General features: G+C 35.3%; 1 long non-coding RNA gene across 1 annotated transcript; it reads left to right on the top strand.

Moving 5' to 3' along the window:
• The first annotated feature begins 1,154 nt into the window (after positions 1-1,154).
• LOC147648439 (uncharacterized) lies at positions 1,155-4,190 on the top strand. Its single transcript, XR_015280496.1, has 2 exons — positions 1,155-3,431; positions 3,775-4,190. It is a non-coding gene; the product is annotated as an uncharacterized LOC147648439 (long non-coding RNA).
• The last annotated feature ends 5,068 nt before the right edge of the window (positions 4,191-9,258 follow it).

Here is a 9,258-nt window from a genome sequence, read left to right as displayed (position 1 = left end):
TTCAGAGATCACTATATTGAAAAATAGTACAGAAAAAAAAAAAATTCCCCCAGAAATTACCTCACACCCACAACCCAAAACAAAGCAAACATCCCTTTTATTTTTTCTCTTACCAAAGCACTGGAAAAAGAGAAATAACTTCTTGATTCCCTCAATGTGTAAAATTATTAGGTCATAAAAAGTAGTGTTTTTATTGATGGCAGTGACCTATTGTAGATCTGCCCTATGTAGTGTCATGAAAATACCAGCTTTGTCACTACAGTTAGCATTAAATTCCCATCTTATTCCCCTTTGAAAAAGAAGACAGAAGAAAAGATAAATCTCCTTATACATCTTAATCTGACCTGTGTGGAGAGAAATAGCAATACATAGACATGGCTTCTCAGCTTAAACAAAAGCCAGCTATGAGTGTTGTCTCTGTGTAAAATTGTTAGCGAGGAGGATTCATATTGGATTGAAAGATATGGCCTCCAGAAGGGAAGCATCCTGAGTTAATGAAATACCAAAGCCTCTCCTTATTCCAGCTCTCTGCTTTCAGACTTTCCAATAGGCATGTAGGAGAGTGCCCATATACAGAGCCTTAAGAAAGCCAGGAGGACACAAGTGCATCTTTTCTGTAAACAAGCAGAGGCAGGAAAAGTGCGTGTATTAGTTAGACACAGGTCCACGTTAGAATAACGGGATACCTTCTTTAAGGCTTTTCAGGAAGATAGCTAAGGCTCTTACTATGCAGTGACATGGAGAGTTAAATGAAGCATATGCTTACCACATTTACTTTAACTTCAGAAAATCTGAAAAAAGCTTGCAAAACAATTAAAATTATATTGGAGGGAAAAGAAAGGGAAAGGGAAAGGGAAAGGGAAAGGGAAAGGGAAAGGGAAAGGGAAAGGGAAAGGGAAAGGGAAAGGGAAAGGGAAAGGGAAAGGGAAAGGGAAAGGGAAAGGGAAAGGGAAAGGAGAGCATGGAGGATGAGAGGGTAGGAAGGGGAGGACAAAGGAGGGAAGAAGAAGTTATAATGGAAATATAATTAATAAAAGTGTAACATTTTACATCAAAAATAAAGACAGGTGTCTATATTTAAAGTCAGTCAGATCCAACTATATATTTTTAGATTTGTAGTTTGGAAAAACAGGAATGTGAATTCAACACAGTCTGTTAAAGCAGGTCAAACTTCATAATGAATTAAAAATCTAAAATTACAAACTAAAAGGCATGCAAAATTAAACTCTCTTGTCCATAAACTGAGATGCTGAGTCCAATTGTGGAAGTTTTTTAGATGTATTTTCTGCTAATTTTTTTCTTCTTTGTTGGATTCTCCCTTCCATCCTTGTGAGAAAAAGTTAGAAAGTTGGGGACAGATCTTCTGGTATGTATTTAGAAGTGAAGAATATTGCTACGTTAGGTGAAAAGTATTTTTTGTCTCCATGTATAAAATGAAACAGCACCACAACACCAAGAGAAAGGCAAAAAAGTGAGGAAAAGCTCCTAGAGGTCAAGATAACTCAAGACATTTCTTGCAGGGGTTAAGGAAACTTCAGTTATGACTTTAATAGTAGTTACTATTAAGAATTCTCTGCAGAAGTATAGTTAATTCTGCTTTGGGACACATGAATATACCCAATTTTTGCAAAGTTTGTTTCTTAGATATTCCTCAATACTGGTCTTGCATTTTTGATAAAGTATTTAAGTTGAAATAATAAATAAGGAAATTATTTTAAAAAGACAAATGCCACCACTCTAATGTCCAACTCATGGTGTTTGACTATAGCATACTTTCTATAAATTATTTAAAATCACTTTTGGAAAGGATGCCAGGACAACTTAATAACCAGTGATTCCACTCTGTGTTACAAAAATGCAGTAACAATCCCCTGTAAGTCATCTGTCATAATTCTGCAATTTTGTCTAAATTGCTGTCTCATTCTCATTGTCATAACTGAAAGTAAAGTACAAGGTTTAATATACAGATGGACATATATTATTATATCACATGAGATCTCCATATGTACTTGCATCCAATGGTGCCTTTTTTATATATATATACCTCAAGATTCTTGTAGGAGTAATAATTTTTTCTTGCTATATAATTTTTTTTGCACCTCTGTTTCATATCTCAGCATTTTTGGGAAGTATCTGAATATGTGAAAACATCTGAAAGCACTGAAGTATTTTCTCCATGTACTGGGGAAATCGTATTTCCACACAAAATATCTTCTTCATTTTAATCGGACAAAAGTTCTTTTCAAATACATATTCATACTAAGAACTGATATTGTTAAATGAAAATCTAATATAATAATTTGAATGGATGTTTCTAATTTTGATGGTTTTGGATATATATTGTAGAGGTGATTTCAATTGGATGAAATTGCAAAAGAGATTTCTATCAAAATCAATTCCTTTAATGTATCAGTCTGTTGCTAGATTATGGTTTTGGGTGGTTTGCATCTGTATATTTTGTGGTGTTTTTAATTTTTTAGTTTGGTTTGGGTGAGTTTTTTGGGGTTTTTTTTGTTGGTTTATTTGTTTTTTGGTTGGTTGGATTTTAATTCTCTTCATTTATGGCAGGGAGAGAAAAGGGGAAAAGGAAAAAAATGGAATCTGAAAGGTATCTGAAAGGTATATTTTGCTCTTGCCTCATTACCAATTAGATATAGAAGTACTCTTAAAGAAAATTCCTTCCTAAAATTTTCAGTTATAAGGAGATATTCTACATTTTTTACCTTTATAATTTAACTTGAGCACAGTAACTAATTTGCCAATGCCAAACATTGATACTCAAAATTATAGATCTAATACACAATACATTCTCAATAGGGCATATATACTTAGCTAATTTTGTAGAGAGGAAGGAAAGAAACTGCAGTCATTAAAACAGGGAAAATGCAAACACTTTTGTAATACTTCACTTCTCTCATTTCATTACTTAACATAGTTGAGATCTCTGGTTCAACTTCTCAGGAATGAAGGACTCATATTTCCAGCTCTGCACAAACACATCATCTGAAGAGAATAGAGATGTGTTCATAACAGACAATCACTGAGATGCAGATACACAATAAAAGGTTATACCACAAAACTCTTACATGATGAAAAATTATGAAGAAGTTATGTCATGCACCTTCTTCTTATTTCTGTCAAAAGTAATAAAAAAAACTACTCACTTTTATACTGTGTACAAAATTCAAAACATAGAATGTATTAAGGGACAACATTAGAAGCAAAGATTTAATTCTGTATCAACATCATTTTCTGACTGTTTATGACTATTTCTTCCTTTTGGAAAGGAACCTGTCATTTCAGGCTGTTCTAACAGCAAACAGAATTTGACTGTAGAGTGTTATGTTGATAGAAGTTCCTGTTTTCTTCACCCATGTGGATGAACTACCAGAAGAGAAGAGAAAAAATCTCAGATGTTTCTCCAATAGCAGGTAATGTCTATGTTAAATTTCAAAGGCTGAGGAGCAGATTCTTGTAGGGAGCTAGAGTGAGAAATCTGTAAAATTTTGCATACCTAAACAAATGGTAATTCCTAACCAAAGTCAGAGAGATCATTTGAAAGACAAAAAGTTAAATTTTTAATATTTACTCTTTTTTGTTTTGTTTTACTTTTTACTAGAATAAACCAATAGTTTCAGGTAGTTTCAAGTGTCTGGAAAGAAAAGTGTTAGGATGGATATACTGCAAAGAATCAGAGTTGATGCAGCTTGCTGCAATTTAAGAAAATGGGACAAAGGTAATTTTTTTTTTAAATATTATATTTTTGTTCCTCAGGTGTAAATCATCTCTATCTGAGATAATTAAGGTGTTACCAGCAAGAGGTTGAACTGCACAGGGTAGCAGCAATTCTCCTGAGCCCTATTCAATTCACTGGTGCAATTCTAATAAATAGTTTCCTGAAACCCCAGGAAGGCCACTCCAACAAACAGATTTTACAGTCACATCTTGTTCAGGACCAACCTCAGCCTTTGATCCACTTTGAAGGAAGCAATACAGATGTAGCAGTGAACCACCAGCTACCTATTACCTATATGTTTTAAATCATGTCCCAGATAGAGGTGTAGCTTTCCTGCACCCTAAGTGCTATCTTTATGCACAGAATAACAATAATAATAATAATAAAGCTTCATTTTGGATAACATCTTCTGTAAAAAGTGAACAGAAAATAAAGATCTCTTATTGTCCAGCCACTTTATTGACTTTGTTATGGTGTACAAGAGATAAGTGAAACCAAGCCTCAGCCTGTTTCTCTTTCTTTTCTCCAGCCAATTTCTGACTTAATCTTTTTCTGGAAATTACTTCTGCATGGACCTTGCTTTTCCCATCAGGTGGGACTCAATAGTTAGTACAGTCACCTGAACCTTTCAGATACATGAAATTTCTGTCTCTGTAATGGTGCTTGAGAACAAAGGACAAGAAAACAGAACCACAGAATAGATATTTAAATCCTTGGAGACAACACATCTGTCCTTTCATAGGCCAGTAGGATTGTCAAAGTCTGAAACAGAGATTGCTTTACTTCAGTTATAGAACATTGCCTCATGTACATGAGGCAAATACTTTCACAAGGTCCCTTTGGTGTGAAATCTTAATTCTGCAAGCTCTGAAAAAAACGCTGCCAAGAGAAGGGGAAAGGCAGAGACACTGGTTTTATAGAACAAAAGAAAACAAAAAGCAATTTAAAACCAAGAATAGCCCAGCAGCGCTAAGAACATATTTGGGACTACAGAAGTTCCAAAACCTTTCCATTTAAAACTAATATTCTGCAAGAAGTGAGAAAGCTATTTTTGAAAAAAAGACACAATTTCATCACCGTTCCTTGTCTCACTGTATTAGGAACAGCGAAGTGATGACACAGACTCTCTAGCTGGGTTGCATAAGAGAGCAAATTTTATTCTTCCAGATCTTCTTTCATAGACAGTTCCAAGAAGGTCAGAAAAGGTAAAGCTTTCATTGGTCATCAAACCATCACCATCATAGAACAGTTAGGAATACAAGTAAATAACAAGGCAACAAACAACACCTTCAAAGGTTGTTTTCCTTCTCTAAGGACTGCTTGGATTCCTCCTTATGATTTCTCTGGCCACATTCTCAGGCCAGTGTGAGAAAGTTATGTGATTTGGTTTCACACAGACACTGCTCTCCCTGCCTGATTTCTTGCATTCAGCATCCATAATTCCTGACTTTTTGCACAAGTGTCCCAAATTTCAAAATTGTTAGCATTTTTATAATCAATGTCAGCATTCCACTGCATAGAACAGCATACCACAGAATCTTTAGAGAGGCGTAAATGGGAGATATTTTATCATTATGCACTTATTTGTGTGTTACTTTCATTAAAAACTGCAAAGTACTATTAATACCTTTACACTACTGCTTGTTTCTTTTAAAAAATGGTACTTTACCTTTCTAAGTGGTTTCTTCTTGGTGCAACATTTTTTCATGGTTTTGAACATGATTTAAATGCAGTTGTTTTCTGATTGTTTCTTTGTGGTTTGGATTTTTTCAGATTTGGCTGAGATTACTGTTTGGTTCATTTTGATGCTGACTTTTTTATTTTTTGGTAGGAGAGCATAAGAGATACATTAATAGATGTTAAGGCTCAAATACAGCTTTCGGTATTGTCTAGGGAATATCAGAGACAAAAATGGTGGCAAGACTTGGAAAATGGACAATAGGACAATTATTGTTCCACTGACAAGCTGAAACACATAAAACAAGAAAAAAAAGAAAATGTATAAAACAAGAAAAACGTGATTCCTTCACTTTAGCAAGCTTCTAAATATCACTATATAAGTATGTTCTTAAGAAGGATTATTGTCTTGTGCACATTGCACCAAAGTCTGAGCAGTCAGTGAAATAGAGGGGTATCTCCTTTTAATGACTTAAACAGTCAATTCTACTGTTACTACACTTGGGGAAGAAAGGGTGAATATAGTCTGACATGTCTGAAAAGTTATTTGTGGAATAAATGTATTGTATTACACATCCTGAATAAGAAGGATAGTGTCCTTAATGTGGCTGCTCTCCATCACAATTGTTTACAGAGTCAGTGTCCAGGCACATCCAGTATTCAAAAATGCAGTCCTCAAAAGGAATGTATCCCAGATTGTATGTATGTTCTTAGCAAAAACTGAGGCTGAAAGTTGGGATGAGAGACAATGGAGGGAGATCAATGAGAATAATATGAAACACAGGAAGCCTAGACTTGATCAATAATAGTTATACATGTTCTATACCTTACCATCTTGTGTCCCTTACTTAAAAGGAAATTCCAGAAACTAAGATCATATATAGGTGTAAAAGGGGCATAAAATTTGATGGCTTGTCCCTTTCTATTTTGAAGGAAGTCTAGCAGGAGGGAATAAACTCCAAAATTCATCTGCTTTAGTTTACACAGAGGAGGAAAAAAAAAAATCCTCAAAACTCAGAAATCTTTCTTATGGATGTCTGTGTACAGAGACACAAAACTTTTATTAAGCATGATTATCAACAAATTAATAAAAGACCCAAATGGGGGCTGAGTGTTTAAAGTTTTGAAGCTTCTCTTTTAATTTTATCAGCTACAGTTATCTATCACAATGTTCTATCCAAAATTATTTGCATTAAGAAGAGAAAGGAAAAATAGTAAAAAGCAAGAGAAAAAAGAAAGGCAGAAAGAAAGAAAGGAAGAAGGAGTGAAATAAATGAGAAAGAAAGAAAAGAAGGAGAAAATTCTAGTTCTGCAGTAAAAAATTATGTACTTCATTGTTTTCACCTAGCTGCCTGGTGTTCAAGTACCTTGTCATATACCAGACAGAGCATAAAATTATTTCATTTTTCATCATTTAATTGGCCAAAGCCACAACAGCTGTCACTTTTCATGTGAATCAAATTTCTGCCTCAAAACTTGTATCAGAACATTGGCACCTTTATAGTAGTAGTACCATTATCTCTCTTTTTTAATCTACTTGGCTTCCTCCCCCACACCTTTGCTTTTTCCTTTTATTGGATCTGTCACAGAAACTTGTCTGGCTATTGATCCTGTAGAGTATGCCTGTTCAGTATTGCAAGGTCACTCATAATTGCATCTAGATTGTTTTCTCTTTTTCTCCCTCCTCCCCCTTTTTTTTCCCAGTCCCTCCTCCTTTCTCTAAGGAAGGCAACTGTTCTGAAAAACAGCCAGTGTGGCATACTGTGAGCTGGAATTTTACCAGTAATAAAATGAATTGTGACCATTGAAGGAGAAAACGTGGAAGAAGAAATTAAACTTACTCTGGGGTGGTATCTTTTTACAAATGGGACATTACAAAGAGAGGAACACAGAGAGGTAATGCCTTTCAAACGTACAAAATGACTAGGTCTGTAGTAAAATAAAAGCTAAGGCAGACAGAGTTTAACAGCATCAAGGGCCTAAAATTTTCTCCCTTGGGGATTTTGTGATGTCAGTGTTTTGTACTTCTCTTTCAGTTACCGACAGGGATGGCATTTGCAGCTTCATGCCCTCTAGTCACATTCACACCTAAATGACAAAGTCAGGCTTTATACTTTTCTTCTTCACAGTCCACAGTAACCTTACCACAGATCTGCAAAGAAGAAGGGACACTTTCTTCCTTTTGCCCTCCAGTTATATCTTCAGTGAGACATGCAAAATCCCAACAGAACCAGCCAGACCTTTTGCCTTCACATTATTTATATTTTAATTATTAGAGGAGAAAATCCAGTGGCCTCCATAATCTTAGCACAGTGTGTAGGGGAACCACTGTCAAGTGGGTATACATTGCCAGTAGTCCAATGACTCCTAGGGCAAAGAGAAAGTGTCACAAACTTTATGTGATCACACCAATTCTACCTCTGCTGGCACAGGAGCAATGGAAGTGAAGCATTTTTTCTAGAAACTATTTCTCTTCTACATGGCAGTAAAATTTATTAACAGCTCTACATTGAATTCTATAAACATGCAGAGAGCAGAGAGCTAATGAAATCCATGGAGCTAAATCTAGAGATTAGTTACAGAGCAGAAGTAAATCTACATTTCTGGTACAATAGCAGTTGGATTCAATGAACTTAGAGAACTTTTTCAAGTTTGATGATTCTGTGATTCTAAGATACACTTTAAGTTTCTTTATTTTATTCTGCAGACCAAGGCTCCTTTGCACTCAAACCCACTGTGTCCTGGTTTTAGCTGGAATAGAGGTAAATTTCTTCTTAGTAGTTGCCATGGTGGAGCATTTTGGATTTAATATGAAAATAATGTTGACAATACTCTGTTGTTTTAGGGGCTGGAAGTAGTGCTTAGTCAAAATTAAGGTTTTTCATTTTCCCCTGCTCTTCCACCAAGAAGATGCAAAAGAAGCAATGAGGGAGCACAGACAGAACAGGTGACCTGCAGTGGCCAAAAAGTATTCCAGGTAGAATAATATCTTGCTCAGTAGATAAACTGGGGGGAATTATCTCAGTCGCTGACCACTGCTTGGGGACAGACTGGGGAGTCATTGGTCATGAGTAATTGCATAATTTGTTTATCTTGTGGTTTGTTCCTCTCCTTCTCCCTCTCTCTCCTTTCCATTACAAGAACAATAATAAAAATAGTAATAAGTAATAACTATTATTATATAATCTTACTCTACTTCAATTATTAAGCTATTATCATCTCAAACTACAATTTTTTACATTTTTCTGATTCTCCTCACCTCACTGTAGAGGGGTGTGGGGGGACTGAGCAGCTTCATCGTACAGTTTTTGGCTGAGGCTAACATACCATCAAGTTTTTCCATCAAGGGTCATTTCCAGAAGAAATCCCTAGAAAGTTTAAAAATTAAAATACATGGAATGGACACAAGCTGGGTCTTCTTATTTAATTTTTCTCTTGTACCAAATCATCGTAAATACTGACTCTTTAGAGAGTAACAGCCCAGTGAATAGGAAATCAGTGACAAGGATTCTTATTTTAGCTTAAGGAAAGCCAACTTCACCCTCAGATAAAATAATTCAGGAATAGATGTGTGAGCAAGGAGGAACAATTACCTGCCAGCACAGAATTAGTTTCTACTTTTCCAGAAGTAGAAAGTAATTGGCTTCACTGAGAAATCAAGAGGATAACAATTTCTTGTATACATCGTTCCCACTACAGCTTCCACTTTTATAATCAAGGACTAAAAATCTTGCTCTTACTTTGCAATACTACATGCTTACCATCTTACCTAGTAATTCTTGCCATAAAACTATATAGAATTAGATTTTCTGTGAAACTATTCAAATGAAGTCTGCAACTTCAAA

This window comes from Cyanistes caeruleus, chromosome Z (assembly GCF_971803275.1).
Source record: "Cyanistes caeruleus chromosome Z, bCyaCae1.hap1.1, whole genome shotgun sequence".
In the NCBI taxonomy this organism is placed as follows: Eukaryota; Metazoa; Chordata; class Aves; order Passeriformes; family Paridae; genus Cyanistes; species Cyanistes caeruleus.
Note: the sequence above shows the minus strand (reverse complement) of the source record. Positions and strands in the feature narration are given on the sequence as shown.